A 10,586-nucleotide genomic window follows, 5' to 3' on the forward strand; every position below is an offset into this window, starting at 1 on the left:
ACAGAAGAACACCAACCAGAGATAATAATGAAGGTCGGGGGAGGAGTGTAGGGAAGGCAGAGCCCTACAAAGAAACTCTTTTCCATCAGGCTGGAGCGGTCTTCCTGTGGGAACAAATTCCTAATAAGATAAAATTCAGGGTAGACGAGAAAGTTTGATGGGGAAGATGCCAGTCAGGAGGGGGCCAAGACCCTACAATACTGATTCCTGACACTAAGGTTCTGTATTTCATACAAGAGACCAAATGCCTAAGTGTTGTCACTAGAGGTAGATGCCTACGGCCTGAATATAAAAGGGCCCCTAGTCATGGTGATACTAGATTTGTTCCACCTATTGCATGCTGTACAACTTATTTTGCATCTAGGTGGACTTAGGCATATAAGTGTGATTGTGTGCTACCCTGTTCAGTTCGCTGAAATCCATCAATGCATCTACTTTTGTACTTTCATCTTACCCTTAAAATTGAGTCTCAAGGAAAAGGAAGCAGAGAGGAGGATGACTTATCTAACTCGTATGAATTGTTTTTCAGTGACCTGAGCAGGACTGAATAGGATAACACTTAGGCACCTAAGTCCATTACACATCTAACACATGGAATAAAATCTGGCCCTTAGGGCAGTAAAGAAAAGAAACAGCAATTCCAACCAGAAAGCAATTAGCATGTTGCTCTACTCCCCTTCTTGAATTTAGGCCTAGTTCCTTTGCTGTATGTATCCATGAGTTTTAATGAAAACCCCTCTCTTGAGTTTTATGCCATATCATTGCATAAAATATTTTACCCCTCTCTCCTACACTTAGTAGCAAAGTTAACACAATTAGAGCCTGTCAGAGAAGTGTTCCAAAAGCTGATGCCCAGAACAAGACTTCATTCTTGTCCATTATTTTTTTGACATTACTCTTTAATTCCCATGCTTGGAAAAGTTCGAATTTTGTGCCAGCTTGGTGACATAATTTTCAATTTTCCTTTTACTTGGCTCATATTTCAGCAGTGCCCTGATGAGTGCATTCCATCTGCTTACCATGTAACTGACAAATAGCTTGCAAATTAATGATCACAAGCTGTGAGGAACTTGTTCACTTGAGTTCATAACCCAGCTGAACTGTTTGCTGGAGTTCCAGATATTTTTAGAAGGTCTAAAATGTTGGCAGAGTAACTTGCTAGTGGTTTCCACAATGTTACTTCTCTTAGACCGTGAGTGTCTTTGGTCAGATAGTTCAATGGAGAGTAAAACAAGAAGACTGTCCTTTCTCAGCATAGGGAACAGCAATCACAATTCTATACAATTTGAGTAGTGAGGTCTATATAGAGGCCTTCAAATTTCAGAGAGCTGGGATAATTTACAAAACAGTATAATAAAACCAATAGATACTGGCTAATAAGCAGTTCTTCTCTCCATTGGAGAAAGGTATAACAAGAACAAATTATTAGAAATTTAAGACATTTTGGTTTTTTACCAGTGACGTATTATGATGTCTTCTTATTAAAACTTGATATATTTTTAGAAAGTATGCTTAGTCAAACAAGTTATTGGGTTCAGCTATGAATAACACAGTGAAATGTAAGGGCCATTGTATTACTCATCACCCCATCTGTTCTAGATACTTATTCAAATACATACTGAGCACATACATGTAAATACAGGCTGCTTAGGTAGCAGGCTGCATCTACATGAGATGCTACTGCGCATAGCGTCAGAAAAAAAATGTGTGGGGATGCTACTGTGCAGTAACTCCAGTTACTGCATAGACATTTTGTACTTGGTTATGCAAGTACTAAATGACTGCACAAAAACTACTGCAGTGCGCTTTTCATGTAGACCAGGGGTGGCCAGAATCACTCACCCTGGGAGCTACATCCAATCCACAGAAGTTCAAGAGCCAGAAGGAATGGAGGGGAGGGGGAAAGGGGGGAGTGCTGAGTGATCTGAAGTAGCCCCTGTCCTGCCGCTGCAGCATTGAGCCACTCCAGCTTTTCCCATGGGGAGCACGCCCCAGGATAAGTGGTGTGGCTGCAGCCCCCACCCTGGCAGCCCGGTGCCTGAGCTGGTAGTCCTTGGAGAATTGGGAGAGCCACAAGTACTGTGCCAGTGAACCACATGCGACTCATGAACCACAGTTCTGGTGTAGATACAACCACAGTGACAGGTTTCAAAAGACTTCATCATCTGACAGTTTTCAAAGTTTCTTAGCACCCAGAAGCTCTTCATATTTTTATCAGGCTTTATTTAAATGCCTAAATTAGAACTTGACTCTTGTCAAAATGTTGCCCACATTTTGACTTACTCATACTTCGTATAGAGTAAACATACAAATGCAAGCTCAATTTCAAGGTTGGTGTCAATATGGGAGGGAGGAGGGAATTGTGGGACCAGAGCCTTAGCTCCCACAAATCAACATCACTCTAATGAAAAAAAATGGATCATTGATTTGGATGAAGATATTTGTACAGACTTGTCATAAAGAGCTACTTGTGAGTGCAATATCTGAACTGACTTCAGTATGATATACTCTAAGCATTGCATCTGGTGGGTGTTGCCATGGTTTGTATGCACAGATGGGCCTCTTCCACATTCAAAAGTGATGAATGTTATTTATGTAGCTGTTTCACAAAGTGGATAAGGTTAATAGTGACGATGGTAGGATATACGTAGAAGTGCACTCTTTGTAACCATAATCCTTTTAACTGACTATGGATCTCTCAGTCCTCTCTCCCTTTTTGTCCAATGAGCCTCCAAAACCTTGCTCCTTTCTACGAATGCCACAGAAGCTGGAATGCTGCAGTGCCCATAGGGTAAAGAGTGGATTTGGGCCAAGGGGAGAAAGGAGGAAAGAAGACAATCTTTACATGGTATTCTATGTACTGAGATCATGAAGAGAGATTTCAGCTTATGTTGGTGTACATCACAACATTTGAACCAGAACAGTTTAGCCCCTGTGTTTTACAAAGGATTGTCTTTTAAAATACAAGTGAACAACATGCTTCTTACTGAATTAGCAGCGTATGGATCAATCAGTTTTATCTTTCCCCCTTCCTTAGTGCTGAAAATAAGCAGAACATTACTATATAAAGTCTATTTCCATGCTATTCCTCTTAAAATATTTGAATATTGTATATTTTTGTTGCAAATGTACACTTCTGAACTTGTGTTCATTTGCCAACTTTTATGAAATTTGGAGCAATGCCATAGACTATAATTTCCTGAATTTGCATATGAAACTGGTAAGATAAGCAAAGCTTTACTTTTATGAGAAATACAGTATATTCAGATGTATTATGAAGTTCATTAATCTTGCCATGTATAAGCCATTTGTGAGATTGAAATTGTGACTAAAACCATGGAAGTTCTCTGAGTGACCTAGATTAAAACAATGGGATGGATTTTCCTTTATGATTCCATGAGGGAAAGAAACTCATAGCTCATGGATCTTGGCCAGCCAGAGCAAAGGATGGAAATGCAACTCTATAGTATTTTCTTATGTCCACTGGGAACCATCTTTTGCTGCTCCATTGGAATAGGCTCACTGGATGAGAAGTCAATGAACCTGAAGCAAGAAATTGTACCTGTAATGACAGCTAAGGGAAGATCCATGGGATAATGGCATCTGTTTAACCCAAAGCCACCCTATATTTATTGTGAGACTAACACAACTAGGAATAAGAAGCATAGAGAGATTTGTGAAATATTTAAAGAAGAAGAGGGCAGAGTTGTGAAATATCCAGTTAGAATCACAGCTAACCACTGCCTGGGACTCCTTAAGAGCTCCAGGGATTCAGAAAAATTGTTTCATTTGTAATTGAAGGCTGCAACAATTAGCTGTGTGTCTGGTCCTTCAGTTGGCAAACTGTTGTGAATGAAGTGGGTTACAAACCAGCTGAATATGAAAAATCTGGGTTCTCCTGTAAATTACATCAGTACACACAGGATGTGCATGTGTGTATAATTTCTAGTATTTGTAACAGTAAATTCAATATTATTATGAGATTACATTCACTAACAAGAGAAGCATCTCTTAGATGTCTACAGGGCACTTACACAGCTTTTAAATATTGAAGTCACTAAACACAATTCTATTTCACCATGTGTTTGATTTCTGTGCGAACATTAAGTTCCTTGTGTATCTCCTACTTAGCCTGAAAAGGGTACATGTCTAGAAATGGCCTACTGCAAATGTTTGGAAGCAATACAGGATAGCAACTGAGGGCTCCTATACATGTGTGCAGAGCCTGCTCCAACGCACTGGAAATCCAATGCGTTGCAGCAGATTAATTGATTCTGCTGGAGCACAAAAATCGACGCACTCTGGCAGCCTTCCATGGTACATGTATTAGTGTCACTGTGCATCTCCACACTGAAAGAAACGCAGCGGGGTGTTTTGAAATAAAACACGTTTGATGAGCTTTAGTTCAAAGCTCCCTGCCACCATTTTTTCAGTGTGGGGATGCAGGGCAATGCTGATACGCATGATGCTCAGTTGCTTTTAATTAGTGTGTCTTGCTAATTAAAGTGCCCGGTGCTGCTTCCCACAGCATGTCTAAAAGTGCCCCATAAGACTAAAATCTAATTTGCTTCTATGATGTCTAAATGCATGGCTTATAGACACTTAAACCACAAAATAACATTCTACTTCACCCCATGGAACATCCTTTATCCTGCTAAGACATCTGTATATCTTATGAATCTACATTTTTACCATCTGGCCACCAGGCTATCTCATTCTATTTATATTTCACAGCAATTCAGTTTTGCCATGGAGGAACACAACCTGCACAAGAACCCCAGCCTGTAGTCAGCCAAAATTTATAACAAGTAACTGTTTGACACAGTTCACAACAGAATTTTGGCACCCAAATTCTACCAAATAGCCTTATGAATGAGACACTTGATCAGAAAATAAAAGATTCTGACACCACATTGCCCTGATAACATTTGAACACAAACTCTCACACTAAAGGAGACTATCCAAGCTATCAGACTACAGGATAAGCAGCAGATATCCTGCTTATAAAATGAGGCCACTGGAAGAGAAAAGGGAAAAATTCAAGGGATCAGAAAGATCAAGCAAAAGGAAGATTAACTCTGTGGCCTCATAAACTGATCTCTTTCCTGAGAGAAAGGAAGCTCTTGTTCCCATTTCTGTTCATGCATTTTACAAATGTAGTCATTGGATAAAGTGTATAAACAACATTAGGAACAGAAAAGAGGGCTCTTCAGATAGTCTTCCACCTGCTTAAAATTTCCTTACAGTCAGGCTGTAATATATGCTCATATTGTAGTATTTAGTAAGTTTGCTAGTGGTAGTCTTTGTTACGATAATTCTTAATGCAGAAAATAGCTATTGGGAGACAATACCCTGAATTCTGAAGAGGAAGGACTTATGCCCCAAGATCTGGCTTTATTTCAGGGAAAAAAGCATGTATATGTAAAATATATAGCATTCTCCAGGTCTCTGAGATTACCCTCTTCCTCTTTTGGGATACCTGCCTTCTGTCTTCAATGTCAGCCTCTTTTGAAATAACATTTTCCTCATGGCACTGATTGCTAATTCACATGCTGTAGAAGGATGAACTAGGCATACAAAATATTTTTGATAAATTTATGTTCATATCACCCTATGCCCTATAGACCAGAGTCTCCTCTCACCTAAATTTATGAAGCTCCATTGTGCCATATCCTGACTTCTGTGACTAAAGTATAGTCAAGAGTAATGCTGTTACATATATTTTTTTCTATTCCAGACTTACATCAGTGTAAATGAGGCATCTTATACTAAATATCCAAGGGCAAGTTGCAGAGGCCATAACTCAAGAAACTCTTTCTCAAGGGAGTCATGATATCAAGAAACCACAGAACAAGTCTCCCTATTGGCTTCACAACTCTTTCCTTTTGGGCTTGCCAGTGGTCCAGCTTCCACAGAAGGGAAGGAAGATGTTTTCAGCTTAGGCCTGCACAGCATTTGGAGTATTCTGCTAAGGTTTAAGAAATGTGTTGAAACACAAAAAAAACTAAGGTGTCATGGAGTGTTCTCCTGGGGGTGCTGGACTGAGGACTTGCCTGATCATTGACAGAGTCCTTGAAGCTAGCCCAGGCTTGGTTTCTAGAGTAATGAAGGGAACCCAGGCTCCTTCCCACTGTAAGATATCAGCCTTTTGAACTCTTACCTTTCCTGGTTCTCCATGACCCTGATTCAAGGAACTTGCATCCAGTTTTGCTCCTGAGACAGGGTCTTCATCTTCTGTTGGGGTGACCCAGAGTTCCAAGCAACCCAATATACAGTATCTTCAGTAAGGATATTTACTGAGGCAAAGGCCAACCAGCCAGAGGTCCCCTCTAACGAGATAAAGCAGTCCCTCTGTCCCCAATTCAGCCTAAACAGACTTGAGCAACCCTACACATAGTCATTTATTCCCTTTCCAGTCTTTCCTGCTCTCCAAAGCTCTTCTACTTGTCTCAGTCCCCAGACTCCACCATTCAAGAGCTGCCAAGCTGCCCCTTCCCATCTCTCACATTTATCTCCTCTGGACCTCCCTCTCCTTAATTCTTTCCCCAAAATCCCTGCTATCCCATCCACAAAACTTTCCCCTCCCCAACCTTCTGTGTTAGTCATTTCACTTTTGGTGATGTCAAAAAATCATTCAAGGCTATTGATACTACAGGTTCATCTTGTCTCCTCTTGCACAGAGCACTTAACCTTTCATTCTCTGTGCACAGACTTATGAGGTATACTGAGATACACAGTTGTATCACATCATGAACAATGTTAACAGAAATATCACAAAAAGGACATAATCTGTCACTTCAGGAAGTTCCAGAACACAGATTTCTGAGATCCTGGACAAGTGTTGTAGTTCCTAGGCTTTTGGAGATGAACTTTACTTCTAACTAATGTCAGATAGCTATAATGGTCCAGACACATGTCACCCTGCTTAGGTTTTAAGACTCATAGAAAATTGGGACTGAGAGGGACTGAGCAACCCCCTACTGAAGGTAGCATCATCTGTCGCTAAACCATCCTAGGCAAGAGTTTGTCTAACCTGTTCTTAAAAGTACACAAACCACCCTCTTAACCAGTATCATCTGGCAAAATGACAAAAACACCAAAATAAAGAAAGGAGGTGAAGCCACTGCAATGATAGAAAGTAATTTGTTAACTTACACTTGTGAAATCCAAGAAAGAGGGCCATACCCCTGCTATAAAGTCAGGCGAAAAAACCCCACAGTCCATACTGTTCTGAACATAGGTCAGTGGCATATCTCCCTCTTAACCACCCAGATATTGATGGACAAGGAGACACCTTAGTCTGTATGTTGACTATACTTTGCTGTAGGGCTTGGGCCTCCTAAAGGGTGACATTTTTTTCTTCTATTTCAGTGGGTGAAGGGGTGCCGTATTACCCCCAGTCCCTCCCAGATGTTATATTCTCTCCTGCCACAACTTTGATGTTTTCATTTATCAGATTCAGCGGGAGGTTGTATCAAGAATAAAGAAAAATAAAGCCATGCCCAGCCCACCCAGCCAATTAGGTGGTACTAATGGCGCTCTTCCATACTCTATATCCCATCCTTACTACTCCATAACCCTTCAATTATTTTAGGGGCTAACAAAAAAAAGGAGAAAAGAAAAAAAAGGATTCTGAAAGCAAACCAAAAAAACCCCTGTCCTCTACTTTCCCTGGTTGTCTCAGATCGTTCTTTTCAGGGTCAGTCTGTTACTCCAGGCAGACTGAGTTCCCAGCTGCCTTCCCAGTCCTCTCTCTCTCTCTCTCGCTCTCTCTCTCTCTCTCTCTCTCTATCTCTCTTGCTCCACTTACTTGGCAAGGAAAGTCCTTCTTCCGCTGGATCTCACTGCTGCCAATGGTCTTCCCCCACACCAGCTGATCTGGTGTTCCTCCAATCCCCATACACCCTCTTCCTGACACCTGCCTCCTGCCATTCTCCCACCAGATCAATGTCAGGAGGGGAGTTTCCTGCCATTTTGGTTTCCCACTGCAGAGCTCTCCCCTGAGATGCCCCTCTCTGGGTCCAGAAATACAAGATGCAGTGCATCTTGAGCCAATCAGGATCTGGCACTCACTCCAGAAGCATGGTTCCCTGCTGTTTGCATCTCCAGCAGCCCTCCAGTCTCCTAAGTTAAACACCAAGGACAGAGGGAGATCCCCAGGAGATCCCTCCTTCCCTTTCTCTCTTCTTGACACTGTTCTAATGATTCTCATGAAAAGAATGAACAACCACTAGCCTTCCATGTAGAATAGAAAGTGTCTCCTGTGCCCAAAGGATACCATTTTGAAGAATTAAGAGCCCTGAAGGACAAAATAGGTCGGCTTCCAGAAGTGCACTAGACTTCCCATTGAGAGATGTATGAGCGATCACAGATTAAATAGGATCCTTCCCTGAGTTTGGTTGTGTTATGTTAGAACAAGCAGAAGCTACACTGGAGATGTCTTAGAGGTGAAAGAGTATTGGAGCTTTAAAATCTGTATAACTGAAACACACTATTTATTTTTATTTTATTAAAAAACAGGTAACTACATTTGACAAGGGCAAGTTACTCTGGAATTTTTTCTAAAGTTCTTAATCATATCTTGCTGTTACTTTAGCATTTCATTACACTGAACAGAGTGGACAAGTCTGAACAGCAGAAGTTTAATGTTCAAACTTTACTCATCTGTGAACTCAATGTGTATGGAGATATGCCTCCTGATCTGTAGTGCATATGATCATATTGATTGAGTTATGTCCTTTTTTCTTATCTTTTAAGGAGCTAAAAATAGTATCTTAAGTCATTTTTTTAACAATTTAAAATATATAAACTATTAAATCTCATCTCAATTGTTTTACTCCCTATAGATTCATAGATTTAGGTTATTCATAGCATAACTCATGCTTTCAAACTGTGGAATACACTCTATTGCACTCCTCAGTAGGTTTTCAACTTCTATAGTAACTTTTTGAGAATGTGGTAAAAGAATAGAATGTGACATTCTGTATGTGAACTCTCATCAAAGGGCTGTATAATCTCCATAACTTTTTCTAATTTTTCTTCTATAGTTTCATCTCTTTACCCTTAAACCCTAAGATTTTTCTCCTGAAATTTTAAAAATTATTTGGTGAACACCGCATAAAAATGTAAGATGAGAGAACTCTAAAATAACAACTCAACATTTATTTGAAAGAATTCCTGTTATAATTTTAATTCATTGCCATGCCTTTTGTTTCTACATTATCTTTATCCAAGATTAATATTTCTTTTTTTATCAGTATAAGAGTGTGTTGATAGTACAATATAATTCTCCTCGCTCTTTGCCTTCTGCTGTATTCTGCTGAAGTGCATAAAGGAGCTTGACTTTTGCAAGTGGTTATCACTATAGAAAGGATCACCTCCACCCAACACTTCAAATTTACAATGGAATTCCTAGCCTAGTACTCATTTTGCCCTGTATTTGGAAATAACTAATGTTTTATGGATGAGCCCATGACATTTTAAATCAGAATTACATTTAATTAGTAATACAGTATGTCAGCAGTTGTGAAGCAGTCCAGATCATAGTCCTTTTTAATTTTACTTGCTGCTTGCTCTCTGGTTCACTGCTTTCTCAATTTTGTATCATCAGCAGATTTAATAAGTTTACAATTGGCCTGTCCAGTTGTTAATTAGATTACAAATAGCAAAGTACTAAGAACTGAAGATATTCAACTCTGTATTTTTCTCTCTAGTACAGTTGATTTTATTTTTAGCTTTTATGTTGTCTGTTGCAGTCTCAAATCACATGTGGTTGTGGTTTCTAATAGATCAACGTTCACCACCAATCCAGGGATTAATCAAATCTGCTGGAGTGTGGCAATTACTCTGCTCCAGCCGCCTCCTATGTCTTTGAGCTTTAGTTCAAGCACGCACACCACCATTTTTAAGCATAGGGATGCTGGTACTTGAGGTCTGGTGGCGCTTTAATTAAAGCAGCTGTTGGAGCCATTTTCATTAAAGTGTGCTCCCCCCACAACTCCAGAGCACATGTAAAAGTGCCTTCCAATGTGAGGTACTAAACAAAATTCACAGTAATGAAAACATGTTTTTTAAGTAATGTTTAATGTGCAGTAGATTATTCAAGATTAATTAAGTTTTTTCAAACACACTAGAATTCCAGCATACCAGAGCAGCCTCAATGCTCATGTATAGGCACCCGCAGGCACTGAAAATAATGTACATTAGTAAAAACACCTTAATGCACATCGATGCACCCAGAGGATTCCTATAGATGTGTATGGAGCCTACTCTGACATACTGGAAATCTAGCGTATCGGAGCAGACTTGATTCATAGATTCATAGAATGCAGACTGGGAAGGACCTCGGACGATCTTCAGGTCCAGCCCCCCTGCACTAGTCAGGAAAGACAACTGGTGTCAAGGTGACAGTCCAGTCTCGTTTTGAACATTTCCAGGGTAGGTGATTGCACCACATCTGGAGGGAGCTTATTCCACAGTCTGGACACCCTGGCTGTGAAGAAGTTTTTCCTAACGTTGAGCCTGAAACAGTCTTCCCGGAGTTTGTGACCATTGCTCCTGGTTTTCCCCAAAGGTGCCCTGGTGAA

This window comes from Gavialis gangeticus, unplaced genomic scaffold (assembly GCF_001723915.1).
Source record: "Gavialis gangeticus isolate Ggan-Ray unplaced genomic scaffold, GavGan_comp1, whole genome shotgun sequence".
NCBI classification, from domain to species: domain Eukaryota; kingdom Metazoa; phylum Chordata; order Crocodylia; family Gavialidae; genus Gavialis; species Gavialis gangeticus.